This window comes from Ceratotherium simum, chromosome X (assembly GCF_057802395.1).
Source record: "Ceratotherium simum simum isolate JZ-2026a chromosome X, ASM5780239v1, whole genome shotgun sequence".
NCBI lineage: Eukaryota > Metazoa > Chordata > Mammalia > Perissodactyla > Rhinocerotidae > Ceratotherium > Ceratotherium simum.
In genome coordinates, this window is record NC_141940.1 from 19,365,675 (window position 1) to 19,391,338 (window position 25,664).

Consider the following 25,664-nt stretch of genomic DNA (forward strand, 5'->3'; position numbering starts at 1 on the left):
TCTGGCTGAGAAGCCGGCACTCCCTCAAGAGACCAGCAGGACTTCCCCATAATTCTCCATAATAACTGTAATAATGGCCAACGTATATTTTGTGCTTAATCCATGTCAAATACTTTGCACACATTATCTCCCTGAGTCCTCACAACCTGACTTTACAGATAAGGAAAACAAGGCTCAGTGAAGATGCACCATGAGTAAGTGGTGGAGCCAGATTTGAAAGCAAGTCTGTCTGACCTTAGAGGCCCTGATTTTGACCAGTCCATTCCACTGCCTCTCAGCAAATGGCTAGAGATACCATGAGCAGCAAGACAGACAGATATTTCATATGAGGTAGGTAGGCTCTAAGATAACTAAGTTTGACATATCCGCCTTACTATCTATGGATTTTGTCACTTCTCTGTTCAAAAATCTCTAATTGTCTGACATAACAAAATTTCTTACCTGGAATTCAAAGCCCTCTATGGTGTGGCTCCACCTACATTTCTACATTTATTTCTTCCTACTCTCTTTCACGTGTTTTCTGACTTCATCATTAATTGAACAGAAAAAGCAGTAGGAGCCCCACTAGTTAGTCCCTCAGTAGTTGAAAATGAAACACTCTCCTTCTTCCTTCCTCAATAACTAGTGAGTTTAACAAGTTCAAAATCATCAGCCATTTGCCTTCTCAGACTTTACCACTACGACTCTTTCAGGACTATTAAAATCAAATTGTTATCACAGAGAGAAACACATAAGTACATATAATTGGAGGAATCAGTTCATTCAACAAACATTTAGTGGGACTGGACTGGGTTTTGAGGATAAAAGCAAACACAGCCCCTGCCCTCCAGGAGTCTTCAGTCTAGAATATCATGATCTCTTCCAACTGCTGCCCTATTGTTTTCACGTTTGTAATTAGACTTCTTGAAAAGTCTATATTCATTGCGTACATTGCCTTATCTCCAATTCTCTCCAGAAGCCACTGCAATCTACCATTTCCCTCATAGTAAAATCCTTCTTACCAAATCATTAACTATCTTCCCCACCTTTTTAGTATAAATCCAATAGACTTATTTAATCTTATTTTTTGATGTCTCTGGAATATTTGGTATTATTGACCTCAGCTGCCTACTTGAACTTCTCTCTTCCTCCCTTTTTTTCTGGTATAATGCTTCCCTGGTTTTCCTCTCCATCCTTCCCTATTTGATCACACATATGGGTTTTTCTTAAATGGTGATATGCCCAAGGTTGTGCTCTTAGTGCTCTTCTGTTCTCACTCTACACCGTTATTTTTCAAAGTGTAGTTCTGGGAACACTTGTGTCATTATGCTTGGTGCTCAGTAAAAATGCAAACTTCATTACTCCTTACCATTTCAGAATCTCACAGTACCTTAGAATCTGCATTTTAATTCACCATCCTAGGCAATCCAGATATACTCTAAGTATTGAAAAATCAATGTTCTATATACACTATCTCCTAGATAATGTTAATCTCTCCCATGGCTTCAGTTACCAGCCACATACTGGATGTGTAAGCTGGTGATTTTGTAACTGGCACACAAGGAAGTCGAGAAAATTTCCTTGAGATGGCTTCTAGTTTCTCTGTGAAGCAGGAGTTGAAGTCATATTCTAAAAATGAGAGCGTGTGGTTGGAGTGAAAAAGAGAAAAACAACAGACCAGGGAAATACAGGTCTGCTGAGTAGGGTGGAAGCCTCTGTTGAGGTTGAAAATTAAGAAGGTATTTCTGGGCCGGCCCCGTGGCTTAGCGGTTAAGTGCGCGCGGTCCACTACTGGCAGCCCGGGTTCGGATGCTGGGCGCGCACAGACGCACCACTTCTCCAGCCATGCTGAGGCCGCGTCCCACCTACGGCAACTAGAAGGATGTGCAACTATAACATACAACTATCTACTGGGGCTTTGGGGAAAAAAAAAGAAGGAGGATTGTCAATAGATGCTAGCTCAGAGCCGGTCTTCCTCAGCAAAAAGAGGAGGATTAGCATGGATGTTAGCTCAGGGCTGATCTTCCTCACAAAAAAAAAAAAGAAGAAGAAAGTATTTCTTCTGTACATTGGGGAGATTTTTTTTTCAGCAACCTTGGTATAGATGTAGAGAGAACAGTTAGATTAATCCAGAAGTTGAATTTTTGCCAGGAGGTGTGAATAAAATATTATGGTTCAAGTAATTGAAAATAATAATAAGAATATGGAAGTTCTGGATGATAGGATCTAGGCTACATAGAAAAAGAAGTAATGAGAGGGGATTGATAGAGGTCTTGAAGCCATCAAAGTACACATGTAATAAGAGCAACAGAATGAAAAAACTGGAAAAACGAGTGACTATTGATAGAGTGGGGAATCCAAAGTCAAGATTTCAAAGATGAAGCAGTTTTTGGTACTCACAATGTCTAGAGTGTTGCCATGGAAGTGGGTAGTTGAAGGGAAGAGTTGGCGAAGATTATGGAAGAGAGAGGCGAGTGTATTAGAAGAGTTGTCTATTGTGGACATCGGAGTCATCAAGGCTGATGGTGGCAGGGCTTGGTATTGAGAAGAAGGCTGTGAGTCAGTCTCTAGTGGATGAGGGAGAGTGACCAATGGTAGCAGAAGGGATTGAGCATCTGATCTATAGAGAAATATCTATTTTCTTGAAGTGCCAAATTCCTTATTGTGGTATCCAAAATTTTCATATTCCAATACCAACTTAAATTTCTAGCCTGAATGCAGTCTATTCACCTTCACACAAGCTCCATTTCAGCCTGAATGGTCTATTGTCATTCCCTAAACAAATGTTATATCCTGCATTATGAATTTCCTGATCCCTTCTCTGAACTTTGGTAGTACTTCATTGGAGCCACATCTACAATTTAGGGCTTTTATTACAGTTATTTGCATCCATGTTTTCTCCCCTACTAGTACCTTTGATTCCAGGGATGATCTCATATGCACCTTTGTAACACCCACCTTAGCACCTAGTACAGTGCCTTTCACAGAGTAAACAATTGACAAATATTCGAATATTGGTTGAATATTTATAAGGTACTAAAATTACAACCAGAATATGTTTGGACTAATTGTAGAATTGATAAGTAAGTTACGCAAAGATACATGTTTATTCACTCATCTTAAAGAAGGAATTTACTTTTTATGGCTGGAAAATTCTGCGCAGAGTCTGGTTCAATAGGATATGGAGGTTTTTGATAGGTGAACAATCATAACAAATTAAAATATTCCTTACAGCAGCTAGAAGGATGTGCAACTATGACATACAACTATCTACTGGGGCTTTGGGGGAAAAATAAACAAATAAAATTATTAAAATTATTAAAAAATTATTAAAATATTCCTGCAACTCCAAGTACAATAGTGCTTTCCTAGAATGTTGGCTTCTCTTTAGAAAATGTCATTGACAAGAATGTTTGAAGGTAATCTATATTCTATGAATACATCAAAGAATAATGTAAACAGGATGAGATGACATAAAATAAAATGAGACACAAATATCCTCTGTATTATGTTCACTGCACATCATGGTGCCTAATGCTGCCAAAATTGTTAAGGTATATTAAGCAGCCCGGATATTATGTTTAGCTTTTTAGTAAGTAAGTGTTAATTTAATATATATATAAGTACATATATATTAGATTATATAGAGAGACAGTATATATATTATATATACATTTTTTTAAATGAAAATAACTGTCTTTGGTATTTTAGCATAAAGTCTCTCTTACTGGAAATCTAAATTTGTGAGAGAAAATAGTTATTATTTTCCCCTTTATGATTTTTCCTTTTGTTCTAGAGAAATCCAGTAATTTATTTGAGAACACTCTCTCTCAAAGCAGTCCTGAAAACACACGGATAAAACCAAATAATAATGAAATCAGAGAGTCTAATCTTTTTACTGTCTGCTGTTCCTTGGAATAAATAAGCTATAAGCTGTAGCTTTTTTTCAAACTGCTTTATTGAGATATGATTGACATACAAAAAGCTGTACATATATAATGTGTGCAACTTGATGAGTTTGGAGATAAGTACACACCTGTGAAACCATCACCACAATCTATGCCATGAACATATCCATCACCTCCAAAAGGTTCCTCCCACCTCATTTATTTATTTATTTAGGTGATAAGGACACTTAACGTAAGGTTTACCAGTTAGCAAATTTTTAAGTATACAATACAGTATTATTAACTATCTAAAATAGTCAAACACATAGAAGCAGAGAGTAAAATAGTGGTTGCTAGGGGCTCTGGGGAGGGGGAAATGGGACTATTAGTCAAAGGGTACAAAGTTTCAATTATGCAAGATGAGTAAGTTTTAGAGACCTACTTACAGCATAGTGCCTATGGTTAATAATACTGTATGTATAGTTAAAGCTGGAGCTTTGAAATTTTTCGTTACAGAGGTGGCAATTTGTTAGAGATGTACTTTAACCTTTCACACGGAGGTTAGCGTTCTCTCCCCTAGAATAGATGCTTTAGCTTCTACCCAGCTACTAGAGGACCTTGGAACATGAGTAAAGAAGAGTGTGGAGGTAGCCAAGCTTCAGTTGGGAATTTAAGAGAGAAGCATAGGTTGCAGGGGTTTACAGTTATAAAGACTGCGGTTATCATTAGGTGAAATGTGCATTGAAACCAAGAGCGTGTTTATATTTAAAGTTGAAAACTAAATTTCACATGCAGCCCGTCTCGGGTGTTCCTAACCTATAATGGTACCTTCCACATCTGGAGTCAGAGACCATTTATTAATGTTTTACTGAAAATACACCTAGAGTTTTGTTTTGGGAATGATATATTCAAAGGAGTCCTGAAACTATCCCACAAGTAACTCCTTTGCCTATATCAGAGCTGGCGTCTGCTCTGAATGTGTATTCTTTAGAAGGGTCCACTGACTTCCCTTAATGTGGAAGAAGCAACTATAGGAAAATGGCCACCACCAGGGCACTCCTTTTTGAAAAATAAATAGGGCTGAAGCTTTCCACCTTGATAGCTAGCTGAGAACTGTGGGCTGTCAGAAGGAGACACGAGGCAGGTAAATTTTGATAATGATGTTGGTAGAGAGATGGTCAGAGAACTTCATAAGACAGGCCTTGGAAACATAATGCTGGGAGTCTCACAGAGTAAGCCTTGGGCAGTCAGGTACAATGGGCAGACAGGGTGGGAGTGGCCCAAAATGGAGAGCAAAATGGTTCCAAACCAAACTCATGTTCTTTCCAATTTTTTAAAACCAGGTTTTTTTGAGGAATAATTTACATAAAGTAAAATTTACCCTTTTAAAGTATACAGATCAGTGAGTTTTAAGAAACATATACAGTCATGTAACTACCACCACAATCAAGATTCAAAATATTTTCATCACACCAAAGAGTTCATTTCTGCCTCTTTGAATTCAGTCTCCTCCTTGCAACCTAAACCTCTGGCAAACAGGGATCTGTTTTCTGTCCCTATAGCTTTGTCTTTTCTTGATTCCATATGAATGGAATCATATAATATGTAGTTTTTTGCATCTACGCCACGGGGCCAGCCCCTTACATCTGAGTTCTTTTACTTATCAGGCTTTTGATATTTTCCCATGTTGTCGTATTAGTAGTTCATTCCTTTTATTGCTGAGGAGTATTCGATTGTACAGCTGTATCAAAATTTGTTTATCCATTCCCAATTGATGAATATTTGATTTGTTCCAAATTTTTGGCTTTTATGAATAAAGCTGCTGAGAACATTTGCAATACAGGTCTTTGTTTTGAAATACGTTTTCATTTCTCTTTGGTAATTACCTAGGAGTTGGATTGATGGGACATATATATATGTATGTGTGTGTATAAGTGTGTGCTTAACTTAATAAGAAATTTTCAAATTGTTTTTTTTAAATGGCTTATTATTTTGGATTCCCACCAACAATGTATGAGAGTTCCAGTTGCTCTGCATCCTCACCAGCACTTAAAAGTCTTTGTCTTGTGTTAGATAATAGTCATTCCAGTAGGTGTCTAGTGGTATCTCATTGTGGTTTTAATTTGCACTTTCCTAATGACTAATGAAGTTGAGCATCTTTTCATGTGTTTGTTGATCATCAATGTATTTTCTTAGGTTATGTGTCTATTCAAACATTTTCTATTTTTAAATTTGATTGTTTGTCTTCCAACTGTTGATTGTAAGAGTTTTATATGTGTTCTGCATAGAAGTTCTTTATCATATATGTTTTGAAAATATTTTCTCCGAGTCTGTGATTAATCCTTTCCTTTTTTTAACGGACTTTTGAAGAGCAGCAGTTTTTAATTTTGATAAAGTCCAATTTATCTGTTTATATCCTTTTATGCTTCTTGCTTTTGTGTCTTATCTAAGAATTCTTTGCCTAATCCAAAGTCACAAAGATTTTCTCTTATGTTTTCTTATAGGGTTTTTATAGTTTTAGCTCTTACATTTAGGTCACGATATATTTCTTGTTAATTTTTTTATATGGTATGAAGTAAAGTCTGAGGGCTCATTTTTTTGCATCTGGATTACTAATTGTCTCAGCTCCATTTGCTGAAAAGACTTTCTTGTCCGCAATGAACTACATTGGTACCTTTGTCAAAAATCAATTGATCATATAAGTCTGGGTCTTTTCTGGAACCTCTATTCTACCCCATTGATCTGTATATCTATCCTCTTATTTACTTATTTACTGTAAGTCTTGAAATCAGGAAGTGTGACTCTTCAAAACTTCTTCTTCTTTATATAAATTTTAGTGTCAGCTTGTAAATTTATACAAAAAAACCTGCTGGGATATTTTTTTGATTGTGTGGAATCTGTTGATAAACCTGGGGAGAACTGACATCTTGATGATATTGAGTCTTTCTATATCTCCATTTATTTAGATTTCTTTAATTTCTCTCAGCAATATTTTACTGCTTTCAGCATATAAGTCTTGTACATATTTTGTTAAATTTATTAAGAATGCCATTTTTGATGGTATTAAATGTGACTTTAGAATTTATCTAAAAATTTCTAGTTATGCATTGCTAGCATATAGAATTACAATTGGTTTTTGTATATTGACCTTGTATTGAGACCTTACTAACTCACTTATTAGTGTGCTTTTGTAATTTTTTCTGTGAATTTTTTTTGGATTTTTTATGCAAATGATCATGTTCTGTATGAATAAAGATGGTTTAATTTCTTCCTTTTCGGCCTGGATGCTTTTAAATTTATTTCTTGCTTTATTTTACTTGCTAAACTTTCAAGTACAATGTTGAACAGAAGTGTTGAGAGTGGGCATCCTTACCTTGTTCCTGATCTTATGAGGAAGGCTTCAGTCTTTCACCACTGAGTATGATGTTAGCAGAGGTTTTGCATAAATGTCCTTCATCAAGTTCCAAAAGTTCCCTTCTATTCTTAGTTTGTTGAGTTGTTTTTTTTCTTTAACTCAAGAACAGGTATTGAATTTTAAGTAATTTTTCTGAATCTATTAAGAAGTTCATATAAAGGTTTCATTCACTCTATTAAGATGGTGAATTATATTGATTGGTTTTCAAATGGTAAACTAACCTTACATTCCTGGGTGTGTAAGTTTCTGTATTTTCTGTGCTTTAGAAAAACGTTAAGGTCATGATATTAACCTGGATTAAATATCTTCTTTTTAAAAAATATAATATGAACATGGGGTCACACAAAATTTTAATAATTGAACATAGACTGAAATAGAATCAAGCTTATGGAAGAAATAAAAGAGGGTTTTAAAAAAATAAAATAGTAAAAGCCACTTACGTTTTATTCTTATACATTACTGCTCTCTACTAAGTGTATCAGGATTACACGAATGACAGTAGGATTATTTATGCTTTGTATTTACTTATTTTTCACTGTGGTGGAGGGCATTAGAATCTCTTTTTTCATTAAATTGGTGCTGTGCTCAGATCACACTAATTGGGAAGATTCTCTGAACCTGTGGAGAGTAGAGCCAAATGCCAGAAAAGAGGTACACATTTATATAGCATTCTATGTACGTGTGTGTGTCTAGCTGTGGTTCCCAGATGCAAATGCATTTGAGGTCTTTTCTCTATTATTAGTAGATAAAATTAAGTCTATTTTTAAAAACTTTTTCATCATAGTTTTGTTTGAAAATAGACAACTGGAATAATCTTAAATGCTCAAAATAAAGGATGATTTAGGGCCGGCCCCGTGGCTTAGCGGTTAAGGGCGTGCGCTCCGCTGCTGGTGGCCCGGGTTCGGATCCCGGGCGTGCACCGAGGCACCGCTTCTCAGGCCATGCTGAGGCCGAATCCCACACACAGCAACTAGAAGATGTGCAGCTATGACATACAACTATCTACTGGGGCTTTGGGGGGAAAAAAATAAATAAATAAAATCTTTAAAAGAAGCATGGTGGGGCAGTGCCATGGAATACACTGCAGCTATTGACAATGATGTTGGAAAAGTGCATTTGCTAATACACAGATATATTCATGATCTTTGTTAAGTAATAAATCAAGTTATAATAATAGCATTTAGAAATGACTCCAGTTCTTAAAATGGAACATATGTCTACTGGTGAGAAGGCATGGAAACTATTTTGGATACATACATATCCCAAAAGGTTAACAGCGGTTTTCTATGAGTTGTGGTACCACAGGAAATTTTATTTTTGCATTCACTTATCTACATTTTTGTACATTTGTACAGTGCATTGTATATAAAACGTTAAAATTTTAAAGCATTTTCCTATATAAGATACTCTTGAAAATGTTTATCTCTTTGAAAATGTAAATCAATAAATGAAAAGACATCTCATGTTCATGAATTGGAAGACTTCATATTTTTAAGATGTCCATACTACCAAAAGCAATCTACAGATTAAATCTAATTGATGAAAATAAAAACACTACACAGGAAAATTTGTGGAATGCCACTAAAGAAATAATTAGGAGGAAACTTATTGCACTAAATGTCTACATTAGAAAAGAAGAAAGATTTCAAATCAATGACCTCAGATTCTACCATAAGAAAATAGAAAAAAGGGCAAATTAAAACAAAGTTAACAGCACAAAGGAAGTAATAAAAATCAGAGGATCAGTCAAGGAAATAGAAAACACAAAAACAGTAGATAAAATAATGAATGCAACCAAAATCTTGTTCTTTGAGAAGAGAAATAAAATTGATAAATATCTATTCAAGACTGATCAGAAAAAAAAGAGAACACACAAATTATTAATATCAGGAATGAGAGAGATGACATCACTACAGATACTACAGATATTAAAAGGCTAATAAGGATATATCATGAAGAACTATGTCAATAAGATGAAATAAACAAATCCCTTGAAAGACACAAACTACCAAATTTCATTCAAGGATAAATAGATAACCTTAATAGCCCTATATCTATAAAAGAAATTGAACTTGTAGTTAAAAACCTTCCCATGAAGAAAACTCCAGACCCAGATGTCTTTACTGATGAATTTTACCAAACATTTAAGTAGGAAATAATACCAATTATACATAAACTCCTCCAGAAAATGAAAAAGAGGAAACACTTTTCAACTAATTCTACAAGACCAGCATTACCCTGACATTTAAACCAGACAAAGGCATTATAAGAGAAGAAAAGTACAGACTAATATCTCTCATGAGCATAAATGCAAACATTATTTCCAAAACTTTAGCAAATTGAATCCAATGATATATAAAAAGGATAATATATCATGACCAAGTGGGATTTGTCTCAGAAATGCAAGCTTGATGTTATATTTGAAAATTAATCAATGTAATTCACCATATTAAAAAAAAATGAGTACCATATGATCATTTCAATATATGCAGTAAAAGCATTTGCCAAAACCCAACATCCACTCTTGATAGAAACATTGAGCAAACTAGGAGTAGAAGTGGACTCCTCAACTTGACAAAGGGCATATACCAAAAACCTACAGCTAACATTACAATTGAGGTAAGAGACTGATTGCTTTCCTCCTAAGACCAGTAAAAGGCAAGACGTATACCCTCAGCATTTCTATCCAACATTGTACTAGAAGTTCTATTCAGTGCAATAAGCAAGAAAAAGACATAAAATGCACACAGACTAGAAAGGAGAAAGCAAAACTGTCTTTGTTTGCAGATGACAATCATTTATGTAGAAAACATAATACAATTTACAAAAGCTACTGGAACTGATAAGTGAGGTTAGTAAGGTTGCAAAGTATAAGATCAATATACAAAATAATTGTCTTCCTATATATTAGCAACAGAAAATATGAAATCAAAATTTTAAAATGTCATTTACAACAGCATCAAAAAATGAAATACTTAGGTATAAATCTGAGATTGAAACTACAAAATATTGCTGAGAGAAATTAAAGAAGAACTAAATACATGGGGAAACATGTCACGTTCATGAGTTAGAAGATTCAGTTTTGTTAAGATGTCAAATTTTTCAAGATTGATCTATGGATTTAATGTGATCCCACTCAGGCTCCCAGCAGGCATTTCATAGAGTATGACAAGCTGGTTTACAATCCACATGACACTGCACAGGACCTAGAATAGCCAAAATAACTTTGAAAAAAAGAACAAAGTTGGAAGGCTAACACTACCTGTTTTAAAGTCTTAATATAAAGCTACAGTGAGCAAAACAGTGTGGTATTGGCATAAAGATAGACAAATAGACCAATAAAATAGAATGGAGAATCCGGAAATAGACCTACACATATATGCTGGACTGATTTTTGACAGAGAAAACAAATGGTGCTGGAAAAATTGGATATCCATATGCAAAAAATATCAACTTTTATCCATCCCTTGCACCATACACAAAAATTAACTAACTCAAAATAAACCATTGACATGAATGTGAAACCTAAAACTATAAAAACCTCTATCAGGGGCCAGCCCGGTGGCACAAGCAGTTGGGTGTGTGTGCTCCGCTGTGGCGGCCCAGGGTTTGCCAGTTCAGATCCCGGGCACGCATCGACGCACCGCTTGTTGGGCCATGCTGTGGCGGCGTCCCACGTAAAGTGGAGGAGGATGGGCACGGATGTTAGCCCAGGGCCAGTCATCCTCAGCAAAAAAAGAGGAGGATTGGCAGATGTTAGCACAGGGCTGATCTCCTCACAAAAAAAAAAAAAAAAGAAAAAGAAAAACCTCTATCAGGAAGTATAGGAGAAAAACACTGGGATCTTAGCTAGGCAAAGAGCTTCAGATATGACTCCAAAAAGCACAAGCCATAAAATAACAAATAGATAAATCTGACTTCATCAAAATTTAAAACTTCTGTTCTTCAAAAGAAAATGTTAATAAAACAAAAATACAAACCACAGAATGGGAGAAAATAATCGTAAATTAAATATTTGCCAAGGGACTTATATCCAGTATATCCATATATCTATATCTATATCTATCTATCATCTATGTGTCTACCTATCTATCTACATATCTGTCTATCTATAGAGAGAGAGGATTCTCAAACTCCACCAAAAAAAAAAATCAAATAACCTCATTAAAAAATGGACAAAGACGAAACAAGGATGGCAAATAAGCCATGAAAATATGTTCGACATTGTTATCCATTAGGGAAATGCAAATTAAACTCTGTCATGACAATAAAGGAAAACCCAAAGTGAAAAGGCAAGGGAAAAAAAGAAATTGAGAGGAGAAAAGGAGACAGTGAGGGAAGCATAAAGAAAGGAGAGAGAAGAGTAGAAAGAGGTGGAGGGGCATAAGAGGTGAGGATGTAGGCAATGGAAGCAAGAGAACAGAAAGCCCTATCAGCACAGGGTCATTGTGGGTCCCAGCAACATATATCACGGCACAAACAGGGTCTATATGTTCCTTTTATAGGGCGGGAGTTGAGCAAGCTCCTTTGCCCCCTTGTCTTCCTATTGGGAATCCACTGTGGCCCAATGGGCCAAAATCTTTTTTGAGATTCTCAACAGCTGGCATCTTCTGAGTCAATGGCCTCTGGGGTATTGTATCAATGAATTCATGTTAAGAAGTCATTTTCGCTTGTTATTTTGTAGGGGAAATCAATTTGAATATAGACACGGTATCAAATGCCTTTATTTGATTAGACAGAAAGCTAGATAAGCCCCTTGCTTGAATTAACAACTGAAAACTACATCCTAGATGTGTGTAACTCTAGCTTATTACACATTTTTTTTCTCCTTTCCTCTTAAAGGCGTAGGATACAGTAACCTCTTATGAAAGACACGCCCTAATGGGGAGACAAGGGAGCAAAGGTCTCTCAGGAAGCTGAAGATAAGGGTAGAAAATACTCCTCTTTGCATTTGTTTTGGTAAAATTACTGATTGCTGAATTTAAGATGGATCTTCAGAGATTTATCCTCTCTAGCCCTTCTCTAATAGGGCAAATGGCAGAGAAAAATCTTTCATTGATGTTCAGCAAATTATCACAATGTGCTTGTGTTTCCTCTGAGTTCTGTGGTCAGTGGTTTCTTTAGCTATTTCTTTAGGGGCCTACATCATATCAAAGAAATACCTTTTAAAGTAACAAACAAGCAACTAGCCTCAGGAATAAAAGATTCACCACAAATAGAATATGCATCTTATGCTTACAGACACCATTTAAATAGGCAAAAAGCACCTAACGGTGTCAGCAGCCGCATCTTGTGTGTTTGAGGGCATGTGAGCCTGTCCAGTTGGATGCGCAGTGTCGGGACAGCTCTTGGCATGCAAGTCCTCCCTAAGGTCCAGTTCAGATGAAAGTGTTGTTCCAGCGTCCTGGGTGCACAGGAGCACTGCCCTTGCTTCCCAGCTGAGCTCCTCGTCAGTCTGCTGCCCTCAGAGTGGCTGCTGTCACTGTAACATCTTTTCAGGTTCTAGAAAGAGAGACAACTGCTCTCACACTGACCTGGCCTCAGAGCAGTCCTGGGAGTTGAGCTCTAGTGAGTACCCTCTGTTCCCTACTCTGCTCCCCATGTATGTCACTCCAGAATTACTCTGGGAAGCTTCTAAACTATCAGCCTGCACGCTGCTCCTTGCTCTGAAAAATTCATGAAGAAGCTCCCCACAAAACTCTCAAGAGTCAACCTATGTCTGCTGCACCTGCTCCGCTAGCCTTCCTCACAGTGGCCTCTGCCCTGATCTCTGGGGCTGACTGGGTGAGACCCTGGAGTCAGACACATCAGACACATCAGACACATGTGTTCTCCTGATTGAAAGGAGAGCAGAACCCTCGCAGGATTGACTGGGGGACGTGCTGGTTGAGCCAGGCTACCACTGTCAGTGGCAAGGCTCAAGAGGAATACACTTCTCTGTTTGCTCACTGGGGATCCTTTGCCTAGGTTACTTGGGTAAAGAATGTACACCCTAAATATATACAATTTCTATTATTTGTCAATTATACCTCAATAAAGATAGGAAAAAAAGAAAAAGTAAATTTAAAAAGAAAAGCAGTGGGCCCGGCCTCACAGCCAAGTGGTTAAATTTCCACACACTCTGCTTTGGTGGCTTGGGTTCGCAGGTTCAAATCCCAGGCACAGACCTACTCCAGTCAGCAGCCATGCTGTAGCAGTGTCCCACATACAAATTAAAGGAAGATTGGCATGGATGTTAGCTCAGGGCTAATCTTCCTCTAGCAAAAATAAAAAAAGCAAGCAAGCAAGAAAACCAGTACTTTATACCACTGAACTGTGCATTTAAAAATGTTAAGATGGTAAATTCTATAGCATATGTATTTTACCACAATAAAACTATTCAAAAAAATAATGCAAGCTTTAGGGATAATGAATGCTTTTTATCCCACATCATTATGTAAGAGGTGGCATAGCAATTGACAGTATTGATTTTGAAGCTGGCCATCTTAGTTTCTTTTTTATTCCCCCCCACCCCAAAGCCCCAGTAGATAGTCGTATGTCATAGTTGCACAGCCTTCTAGTTGCTGTATGTGGGACGCGGCCTCAGCATGGCCGGAGAAGTGGTGCGTCGGTACGCTGCCGGGATCGGAACCCCGGGCTGCCAGCACTGGAGCTCGCGCACTTAACCGCTAAGCCACGGGGCCGGCCCCCATGTTAGTTTCTATGCCAACTCTGTTTGACCATAGGCAAGTCACTTTTCTGTGCCCCAGCATCCTCACCTGTAAAATGGGAATAATAATCATAACTACCTCACAGGGTTTTTCTGAACATTAAATGAATTAACACTTACAAAGCACATAGAATAGGGTCTTGACATTATAAACACAACATAATTCTTAATTATTATTGTGATCCTTGGTGCCTTGTCATGACTTATCTATGAACCTCCAATGCCACATTGAGACCCCTCCTCCCAAAGCAAACACACACACACACACACACACACACACATCCTTTATCCACACTCAGCAGACTCTGAGGCTCATACCAATTTCATGAACAAACTTTGAGATTGGGAAACAAAATGTCAGCCTAGAACCAAACAACTACATTTTCGATCCCTGATGGACATTAACCAGTTCCTCTTGGCTGCAGCACAGAGTTCTGCATTTCTGTTTTAATGGAAGGAGGTTAATCCAGCCCAATCATAACACACTTAGACTGGACAGATTTACTGAATTGCTTACTTTTGGGAGGATATGAATCTTTTAAAACACTTACATAAAACAATTGTCCTTTGAACTCCAGACTACTAATTTAGTGAGTTATTTCACTATTTCTGGATGCTCTGATAACAGGTTAATCTGACAGCAGCGCAAATAGACAAGATGCTGGATGGAAGTAGGAACTCCAATTTCACAAACTAGGACAAAATGATCAGAAATCCAGACTTTATCTATCTCCAAGGCAGTTCCTCCCTTTTAATAATATGTAAAGTACCAAATTTAATATTAGGTAAAGCACAATATCACGTAAAGTACTAAGGAAGTGCATCAATTGGACAGCATAATATCCAAAAGAGATACCATCAGGAACAAGAAACTAAGCAACAGTCTGCAGAAAAGGAGGAGTGAGTGAAACCCTGATAACTAACTTCTCTTTAACAGCAATGACACTGAGGATGGAAAGGAGCTGCTGCAGTCCGTCCCTGTTCCGTGCCAGGCTCTATACACACCTGACTACATTGATTCCTCACAACGTTCTGTAGGGTATTATTCCCATTTTTCAGATGCAGAGACTGAGCTTCAGAAAGATTGCCCAACATACCTCAGAACACTCAACCAGGAAATGGCCAAACTTTGTTCTGAAATGGAGTTTGATGTTAAAGCCTGGATTCTATAACCTACACCAGCCCACCAGTTCAAAATTTATGTTTGATAAGCTAATACCGGACAGAAAGACTCAGATCTATGCGTGCCTTCTCAGTAGAATAATTGTTCTGGAAATATCACCAGTGCCCAAGGACACCCTATAGTATTTGCAAGGGGTAGGGTGGGAGATGAAATGAGGAGAGGGAGCATCAGTGAAGCACAAAAGAATCAAAATAAAAAGCATCAAGGAAGCAGTACGGTCACTTGACAACACATTACTTTAGTAAACCAATTTTGAACTTGGATTATTGGATCTATCTCTGATCTTCACCCTTTACCTGGATCGCGTCTACTCAACTATGACACAGCAGAAATGTAAAACCACTGGCCATTTTACTTGAAGCACCTGGAACAGTGGGAAAAACATTGGGTTTGGGTTCTGGTCCCAGTCTCATCGCTGCATAGGCAATTCACAATTTCTCTAGGCTTCAGTTTTATCCTGTTAAAAAAAGGAGGGAGGGGGACAGAACTTCTGGAATGATGGAACAAAGAGCTTAGCAAACCCTCTCTCCAGTAAAATAACGATTGAACTCCATGCCTAAGGGTATTCTTGAAAACAGTGGAGATCTTGGTGGAGAACAAGAGGAGGCTGGTAACCCCACGATATAACCAAAGTAGCAGAGCAGCCAGAAGTTTAAGAGAGAAACTCAGAGAAACAGTTAAGAAAAGCCCTCCTAGCATCACAGTCAAATCTATTGGGTTGGGAAGGCTATGAGTGTGTGCTAGGCTGCACCCACTCAGGAGCAATCAGAGCAGAACATGAGGCAGACTTGAAAGCATCTCCAAGCCAGACATAGACTCCTCCACACAGGACAGAAGCCTCACTGGCACAAGGGGCTTAAACATACCTCTGACCAAACACTCAGCAATAAACTACTCTGACCCAGGGGTGGCTCCTGGGAATTCAGGCCTAAAAATAATATCACAGTCATCCCTGGCAGTCCATAAGACTGTGTGCATACTCAAAACTGTGCTCTCTTGAGAGCTAAGAGGGAACCTCCAAGCTACTAGTCCCTGGCAGAACATGGGGCTAAAACATGTAAACTCTCTGAGCTGTGATAGTAGCATCCAAGCCACACACACTCATCCAACGGTAAAGGAAAAAGATGTAACTGGCCAAGTGTGCTTCAGCACAACCTTTGACCTGAAAGTGGCTTATGCTCACTCAGGGGTGACTACTAGGTAGTCAGGCTAAAAGAAAAAGAACAAAGGGAAAAAAGCTGAGTGGGGACATCAGAGGCTGCAAATTGTAGGGGAAATAGATTTTGCAGATTTAGTGCAGCCAAGTCACTAACAAATAATCGATTGACCAAACAATAACAATAACAATTCTCCCTGGGGGGGAATCAGTACCCAGAGTTGCTGCAATATATTATCCTAAATGTCCAATTATCAACAAAAAAATTACAAGACATGCAAAGAAACAAAAAATTGCAACCTATAGACAGGAGAAAAAGCAGATAATACAAATTGACTTCGAAGGGGCCCAGATGTTGGCCTTAGCAGAAAGAGATATCAAAGGAGCTATTATAAATATATTCAAAGAAAGGAAACTATGCTTAAAGAATTAAAGGGAGGTATGATGACAATGACTCATAAAATAGAGAACATAAATAAACAAAGATATTATTTAAAGGAACCAAATGGAAATTCTGGTGTTAAAAAACATAATAATTGAAATGAAAAATTCACTAGAAAGATACAGCAGTAGGTTTGAGGTACCAGAAAAAAGAATCAGTGAACTTGAAGACAGATCAATAGAGATTATGCAATGTCATCGTCTGTTATGACTGCTGTAACAAAATACCATAGACTGGGTGGCTTATAAACAACAGAAATTTATTTCTCACAGTTTTGGAGGCTGGGAAGTCCAAGATCAAGGTGCTGGCAGATTCAGTGTCTGGTGAATCTGGTTCATAGTTTGCCATCTTTTCACTGTGTCCTCTCATGGTGGAAGGAGTAAGGGATCTCTCCAGGGTCTCTTTTGTAAGGTCACTAGTCTCATTCATGAGGGTTCCACCCTCATGACCTAATCACCTCCCAAATGCCCTGCTTCTTGCTACCATCATACTGGGGATGAGGATTTCAACCTGTGAATTTTGGGGGGGACAGAAACATTCAGACCACAACATGCAACCTGAAGAACAGAGAGAAATTAAAAATGAATAAAATTGAACAGATCTTCAGAGAAGTGTGGAGTATCATTTAGTACACCAAACTGCTGTTGTTGTTTTTAATCACATCCCCACTGCTTTCATTTTATGCTGGTTAATTCTTTAAGACTGAGGATGAAAATGCACAAACAATCATGCTTCCTGATTTCCTAAAAGGGAAACACAACTGTTTCATGACCAGGGTAAAAGAACAAGAGTGGATTCGTTTGTTACTTGTAGCCAAGATTGCCTCTTATATTTGCCAATTCATGAACTGAAGGAGCAATCCCTTGTGAGTAGAGCTAAGTTATAGATTTCTAAAGCTAGCATTTGGGAGTAGATTTGCCAAAATTTAATTCATATTTTAGAATTTTAGGTAAGTCAGAAATTTAACTGTCACAATATCTCTTAAAAACTCCAATGGCTATTATGTATCTATTGTCACCTTTCCAGAAATTATTAGTCATGTTTAAACATATGAAACTGAGAGAATGATTAGAATAATAATCTATCTCTAACCAAAGAAAGCAAAAAGTAAAGCATAAGAGAAGCAAATTATTTCTAGACTCACCTCTAAATCACTTTTAGAGTCCTATTTTAATAGTTCGTCCAGAGACACGATTGAGAGTACCAGTTTTGTTCAAGGCAGGCTGCCTAATAGCTCAGCCTCTCAAATTACTGACCAAAGGCTGGTCATTTTCAGAAATAGGACTGAAAACAAAATGGAAAACATTATGCTCCATTTCTTGTGTAAAATCATTATTCTGCCACACGTGGACCACTATATGTGCAGGTCTGGGGAAGATTCAGAAGAAAAACAAGTGAAATGACAAAGTTTCCTCATAGGTTCACATAAGGGAGAGTAGTAGAATGATATACAAAAGAGAAAAGCTCCCTTCAATATGAAAAGAAAAAGAGGGTGTAAAAAATTGTCTATAACCAAAAATGGCACTGTGTTAAGTAGTATAGAGAAGGCCACCATGGGATTGTCACCAAATCCTGGAATATTAGCAGTGTAATACCTCTTCTGGAGAAGAGATGTTAGGATACATGAAATTAAAATAAAGTAGCAAAAGAAATGACAATCAATACAGCATAGTGGTTAAGAATAAAAACTGGAGTCAGACTGCCTGGTCTCCAAGCCTGGATCTACAACTTACTAGCTGTATGACCTTGGGCAAGTTACTTACCCTCTCAGTTTCCTCACCTATAAAATGAGGGTGATAATATTATCTACCTCAATAGGGTTGCTATGAAGATTAAATGAATCAATATTGCTACATAATAAGCACTATGGAAGTATTCGTAAATTTTAAAAATAATTTTAATAATGACTTTACTTTTTTAGAGAACATTAGGGTTCACATATCACTTTTACAAACATTATCTTAGTTAATACCCTTTGCAGTCTGCATAATTAATCCCATTTTAGAGGTGAAGAAACTAAGTTCTAAGTGCCAATAATGACAACAATTGCTAACATATATCCAGCATCTATAATGTACCAAGCACAGTACTAATCCCTTTACATAATTTTCTCTTTAATCCTTAAAAGATCTTTGCAAGGTAGGGATTTTCCTACATATGTATATTATATACATATATGTTAATATATACATATAACATACACATACATACTTATTTTCATATACCTATTATTATGGCTATTTTTTGGAACCATTTGAGAGTAAGTTTTAGACATGATGGCCCTTTATCCCTAACTACTTCAGCGTGTATTTCCTAAAATCAGAGACATTCTCTGACATAACAACAGTACTATGATCAAAATCAGTAAATTAACTTTGACACAACACTATTTATCTATCTACAGACCTCATTCAGATTTTGCCGATTGTCCCAATGACATCCTTTATAGAAACAAAATACAGAAACACATGGTGCATTCAATTGTTATGTCTATTTAGTCTCCTTTAACCTGAATCACAATCTTTCTTCATGTTTTAAGACATTGACATTTTTTTAACGGTACTGACTAGATAGAATATCCCTCAGTTTGTCTGATGTTTACTTCTGATTATATTCAGGTTATGCATTTTGGGCAGGAATAACCCTGGGGTGATGTTGAGTTCTTCCCCGTGCATCATATCAGGAGACACATGATGTCGACCAGTCCCAATACTGGGGATGTTAACTTTGATCGTTGGTTAAGGTGATATCTGCTAGGATTTTCTCACTATAACCTAACTAGTTTCCCATTTGTAATTAATAAGCTTCATATGGGGAGATACTTTGAAGCTATGTAAATATCCTCAAAATTTTACACACTAGATTTAGTTGATTATTGCTCGAAAATATTATTGCTATTATGGTTGTCAAACGATAATTTTCTAACTCCATCATCACTTCTACATTTATTAGTTGGCTTTCTACTCTAAGAAGGACCTTTCCCTTCTCTGTTTATTTCTTATTTATTTATTTATCAATATGGACTCACGGATTCTTACGTTACTTAATGGGATAAAATCTTTAACCGTCATTTATTTAGATGCTCAAATTATCCTCCATTTGATCAGTAGAAGCCCCTTACAAATGGCTCCTCTGTCCCTTTGGCATATCCCCCTCATGCTTTGAACAGTTTCTTACTTTCTGGCACACCAAGATATTACAGATTCACTGTATTCTTTTCCTTCTCCAGCCTTGAAATTAGCCATTTCTTCAAGGAGGTTGGATTCCCTTGAGTATTTGGAAACCAAGATCTGGGCACTAGGTGTGCTGGGTGTTTCTTGTTTGTCATTGCTTCTAGGCTCCCTCTGCTAACAAAGCTAGAAAATAGACACATATTCACCTGTATACATTGATATCTATTTACATACCTATCTATATTTATAATAAAATCTATTAGGTCACAGTGATACCACAAAATGCAATCCAACGCTACAGGGTTCATTCTATTTTTCCCATTTCCCATATTTGTAACTTCCTTCTCTGACAATGAGAAGGCTGGCTGGCTTTATCCACAATATAGCTATGTATTTGGTGAATCCTAGAAAACACAAAGTAATTCAATGTGGCTAACCCATGCCTCTGAGAAAAAGAAGCCTACCAACTAGAGTTAAATATTTTTTGGATTTCTTTTTGTCTTTAGGCTGAGGTCATCTTGTTGAAATACTATGTTCAGAAGTTATTGGAGGGCAGGAGGAGGGGCAGTAGCCTGACAGCCCAGCTTCCAGAAGGCTCTCTGCACTAAGCAGCCTGCAGGCACCCTGATCATGCCCTCCTTGCTGCCAAGACGCCCCAGAGGAAGGTCAATTCAGTCGAAGTGGCGGTGAAGAGAGAGCCCAAGAGATCTGCGAGTTTGTCAGCTAAGTCCGCTCCTGCAAAGGTGGAAACAAGGCCCAAAAAGGCAGCAAGAAAGGATAAACTCTCAGATCAAAAAGTGCAAGCAAAAAGGAAAAGGAGCACAAAGGGCAAACAGGCCGAAATGGCTAACCAAGAATCTAAAGATTGACGTGCAGGAAACGGAGAACAGAAAACGAGCAGAATCCAGCCTCTAATGAAGCAAGAGAGAAAGAAGCCGTCTGATTAATATGTATACCATGTCTTAGCGGTTTCTGTATCTCTGTACAATTATATGAATATCTCTACCAACTAATTTGAAAATGCAAGCTTTTTAGTAGGTCTAGAAACATTTTTAAGAAGGGAATGCCCTTCATCTCCTTTGTTAAGTATAAATGCTTTAAGTGGTGAAATATTTGCTGGTTGGGTTTTTGGGTTTTGGTACAAAGATAAAATGGTGGGACATTGAATTATGGGAGGGTTTGACTATGTTAGGTATAAACTTAACCATAGACTGGAGGAAGGCAGTTTTTATATCCTATAATACAAAGCATACGAAACGGCAATTTGGAGTCACAGTCATGCATTTAATATGTCTTCAACATTTTTAATGATTTCTTTTCCACGTTGTTTTTAGTAGAATTGTTTCTTAAACAAAACTACTCCCTGACCTTGGCTTTCCCTGTCAGAATTGTGTGCACTTTGTAACATATAGTTGTGGTTGTCCAGTTTTCCTAATCACTTTGTTATATGCTGGGAAAGATTGAAAATCTGTGTATGTAGGGGCCAGCCTGGTGGTGCAAGCAGTTAAGTGCGTGTGCTCCAATGCGGCAGCCTGGGGTTGGCCCGTTCCGATCTGGGGCGTGCACCAACGCACTGCTTGTCAAGCCATGCTGTGGCGGGGTCCCATATAAAGTGGAGGAAGATGGGCACAGATGTTAGCCCAGGGCCAGTCTTCCTCAGCAAAAAGAGGAGGATTGGCAGACGTTAGCTCAGGGCCGATCTTCCTCACAAAAAAAAAAAAAAGAAAAGAAAATCTGTGTATGTAGTATGTATACTAAATTGTGAATTAATGAGACTTAAAATGCAGCAGCTTATAAAACATTCGAAGGTATTGGTATTTGATATCCTCTTGAGGAAAATTTGCCTCCAAACTTTAAACTGGAAAATCACTGAAATAACGGTTTAGAAAAGAATTACAACTACACGGCTTTTTAGATTTTTGGTACAAACACTAAAATTTGAACAAATTGTTCATCATATCTGTGTACTGATCCTGAAAACAACCAATAAAATCTCAAGTGTGAAAGAAAAGTTATTTGAATTAGTTCTCTTCTTCCATTCTTCAGTGCAGTTGTGTTATTTGTTTAAAAATTAAGTTCAGTTCATTTCTGTCTATTTTTTATTTTTGTTCCATTTTAGGGTTTTTCCAACTTATTGATTTTATTGATTTTCCTTTTTTGAGTATGTGAAACATTAACATGGTTCCAAGAGTTAGAAATGTTCAAAAAGGAATTCTCAGAGAAGTGTCACGTCCACTTCATTCCTATCTATCTTTTCCACCGTGTTCCCACCCACGCCCTTAGGAAACAGATCTTATTTGTCTCTAGTTTATCCTTCCTGTGTGTTTTATTTTTGCACAAATGAGCAGATGCAGGTACATTTTCTTATTTCCTTTTCTTTCTTAAATAAAATGTAGCATACTGCACATGCTGTTTTGCACTTTGCTTTTTTTCACCTAACACTATATCCTGGAAATCATCCCACATCAGTTCATAGACATCTTCCTCATTCTTTTTAAAAAATTTTATTTTACAAAACTACATAATACTCCACTGTACGAATGTACCATAGTTTATTCAACCGCTACAAAATTTTGCAATTACAAGCAATGCTGCAATGAATAACCTTGTGCATATCTATTTTCGTATTGGCGGAGGTGAATTTTCAAGGTAGAGTGGGATTGTTAGGTCAAAAAGCAAATGCATATGTAATTTTGTTAAGTATTGCCAGATTCCCCTCCATCAGAGTTGTACCAATTTGCATTCCCACCAGCAATACACGAGAGTGTCTGCTTACACCTTCACCAGCAGAGTCATTTTTCACACTTAGTTTTTGCCAATCTGGTACACGAGAAATGGTATTCCAGTGTAAATTTTACTTTGTAGTACTCTTATCATGAGGGAAATTGAATATCTCTTCATATATTTAAGGGCCATTTAAAAAATGGGGGGATGATTGTCTGTTCATGTTCTTTGCCCATTTTTCTATCAGGTTTTTGGCCTTTTCTCTCAATTTTTTTTTTTTTTGTGTGTGAGGAAGATCAGCCCTGAGTTAACATCCGATGCCAATCCTCCTCTTTTTGCAGAGGAAGATTGGCCCTCTGCTAACATCCATGCCCATCTTCCTCCACTTTATATGGGACCTTGCCACAGCGTGGCTTGACAAGTGATGTGTTGGTGCGCGTCCGGGATCCGAACCTGTGAACTCTTGGGCCGCCAAAGTGGAGTGCGCGCACTTAACCCCTACGCCACCGGACCAGCCCCCTTTTCTCTCAATTTTTAAAAATTTTTTGTATTTAAGAATTATTTATATAAAATTATATTTTATGGGCCGGCCCGGTGGCGCAAGCGGTTAAGTGCGCGCACTCCACTGCTGCCCCCTGAGGTTCGCTGGTTTGGATCCCGGGCACACACCAACGTACAGTTTGTCAGGCCATGCTGTGGCGGTGTCCCTTATAAAGTAGAGGAAGATGGGTGTGGATGTTAGCCCAGGGCCAGTCTTCCTCAGCAAATAAAGAGAAGGATTGGCAGATATTAGCTCAGTGCTGATCTTTCTCACAAAAAATAAATTTAAAAAAAATTATATTTTATAATTTATAAAAATTATAAATTTTTAACAATTTATATATATATTTAAATTCTTTAAATAAGAACTTAAGGATATCAGTTCTTTATTTATGATATATTTTGCAAATATTTTTCTCCCAGTTTCTCTCAATTGTTTTTTGATCTTGTTTGTGGTGGTGGGAGGGGAGTTTTACATGCATTATTTGTTTTTTTTTATGTAGTCAAATTTATCAATATTTTCTTTTATTGCCTCTGCATTTTAAGCCATACTTAGCAAGACTTTACCCACACCCAGGTTAAAGAGGAAGTCACTCATATTTTTTTTCTAGGATTTGTTTGCTTTCATTTCTTACATTTAGATCCCTGATCCATATAGAATCTATCCTTACACATAGTATAAAATATGGATCTAGTTTTACCTTTTTCCAAATGGCTAAGAGTCTTCTCAGAATCATTTATTAAAACTTCCATCTTTCTTGATAAGAACTCTCTTTACCTTCATTTCCTTGATGAGGATACTGAGGCTTAGAAAGTTGAGCAACTTACCCAATGCTACATAGCTAAGTAGATGGAGTCAGAGATGGCCCTCTCTGAGGAGGTGACTAAGACCTGGAATGTGGGAGGGCTACTGCTGTGTGAATATTTGGGGAAAGAACAGCCCAAACAGAGGTAACAGCCAATGCTAAGACTCTGAGGCAAGAGCAAATTTGGCCCATACAGGAGGATAGTGTGTCTGGAAAATGGTGAGGATGCAAAGAGTATATGAGATGGTGGAAAGGTAAGCAAGTTATACATCATGGAAAGGGTTGGTGAGGATTTTGATTGTATTGTAAGCGCCATGGGAAATTTCTGGAAAATTTTTAAGGACTTAAATAGTGAGCCCTAATTTATGTTTTTGAACAATCAATGTTGGCAGCTGTCTGAAGAATGGATTGAAAACAGGGAGACCAAATATGAGCCTGTTGTAGTAGAAGTCCAGGAGAGAGTCGGTGGTAGTTTGCACCAGTGTGATGGCAGGAGATGTGGAGAGAGGTAGACAGATTCATTAATCATTTAATGTAGTGAAATCTAGAGCAGCATAGGGCTTTGCCTTGTCAAATAGTGCATCATATACTACCATTTCTTCTAGGTGCAGTGGAATTGAATTGAACTCTAGAGTGATAGGCAGACAACTAAACTTAAGACATCAGATCTATAAGAACTTTATTATTAGCTTCAAGTATGAAATAGTAAACTCATACAATCACGTTCATCTTTGACACTGTATGGTTTATGAAAACAAAAACTGTGTGGTTTTTATTTAAGCAACATGAATATTGGTTTACAGACTATAAGATATGTTAAGCTGTGTAAGCCCTATGACCCGACCAACAGTGTCTCTGGTAGTGACACCAAGGGAGAGTTTTGAATAGAGAGCAGCAGTATCTTTTGTGATACTCTTTTCAGAGGAAAAGGCTTGCCCCTAGACATTCCAGACTTCTCCATTTGCTGTTCTAGATGGGAAATTCATGACTATATCTCTCCCGCCTAGATTTTTCTGAGCTCCAAACCCATATACATATTTCCTGGATGTCTTCATTTATATATCAAGTAGGCACTTCAAAACTACCAGGATCAAAGTTGAAGTCATGTCTCCTTCCACATTTTGCTTCCCTCAATCTTCTTTTTCTCCCTTAATCATACCTCCATCCATCCACCCATCAGCTAAAGCCAGAAATGTGGGTATCATATTTGATTCATCTCTTTCTTCTGCACCACCTTCATTCTATCCTTCAGCAAGTTCTCTAGTCACTACTTTAAAGTAAAAGTTGAATCCTTTCGCTTTTCTCTGCTACCACTGCCACAACCCTAGGCAATTCCATAATCATCTTATGCCTAGACTTCTACAAAAGTCTCTTAATTAGTCTACCTATATCTAGTTGTATCTCTGCACCATCAGTTCTCCACACTGACATCAATCTTAAAATACACTTAAAATTTGACCACTCACTTACTTAAAACCCTTCAATAGTTTCCCATTATCCTTAAAACAGGGTTTCTCACCTCAGCACTATTGACATTTCAGGTCAAAAATTGTTTGTTGTGGGCGGTTGTCCTGTGCATGGTAAGATGTTTAGCAACGTCCTTGACCTCTATTCACTAGATGCCAGTAGCAGCCTACCCCAAGTTGTGAC

General features: G+C 37.5%; 1 pseudogene; it reads left to right on the top strand.

Annotated features, from left to right (window-relative positions):
* Positions 1 to 20,887, top strand: part of LOC101401519 (non-histone chromosomal protein HMG-14 pseudogene) — a 96,900-nt pseudogene extending 76,013 nt beyond the window's left edge.
* The last annotated feature ends 4,777 nt before the right edge of the window (positions 20,888 to 25,664 follow it).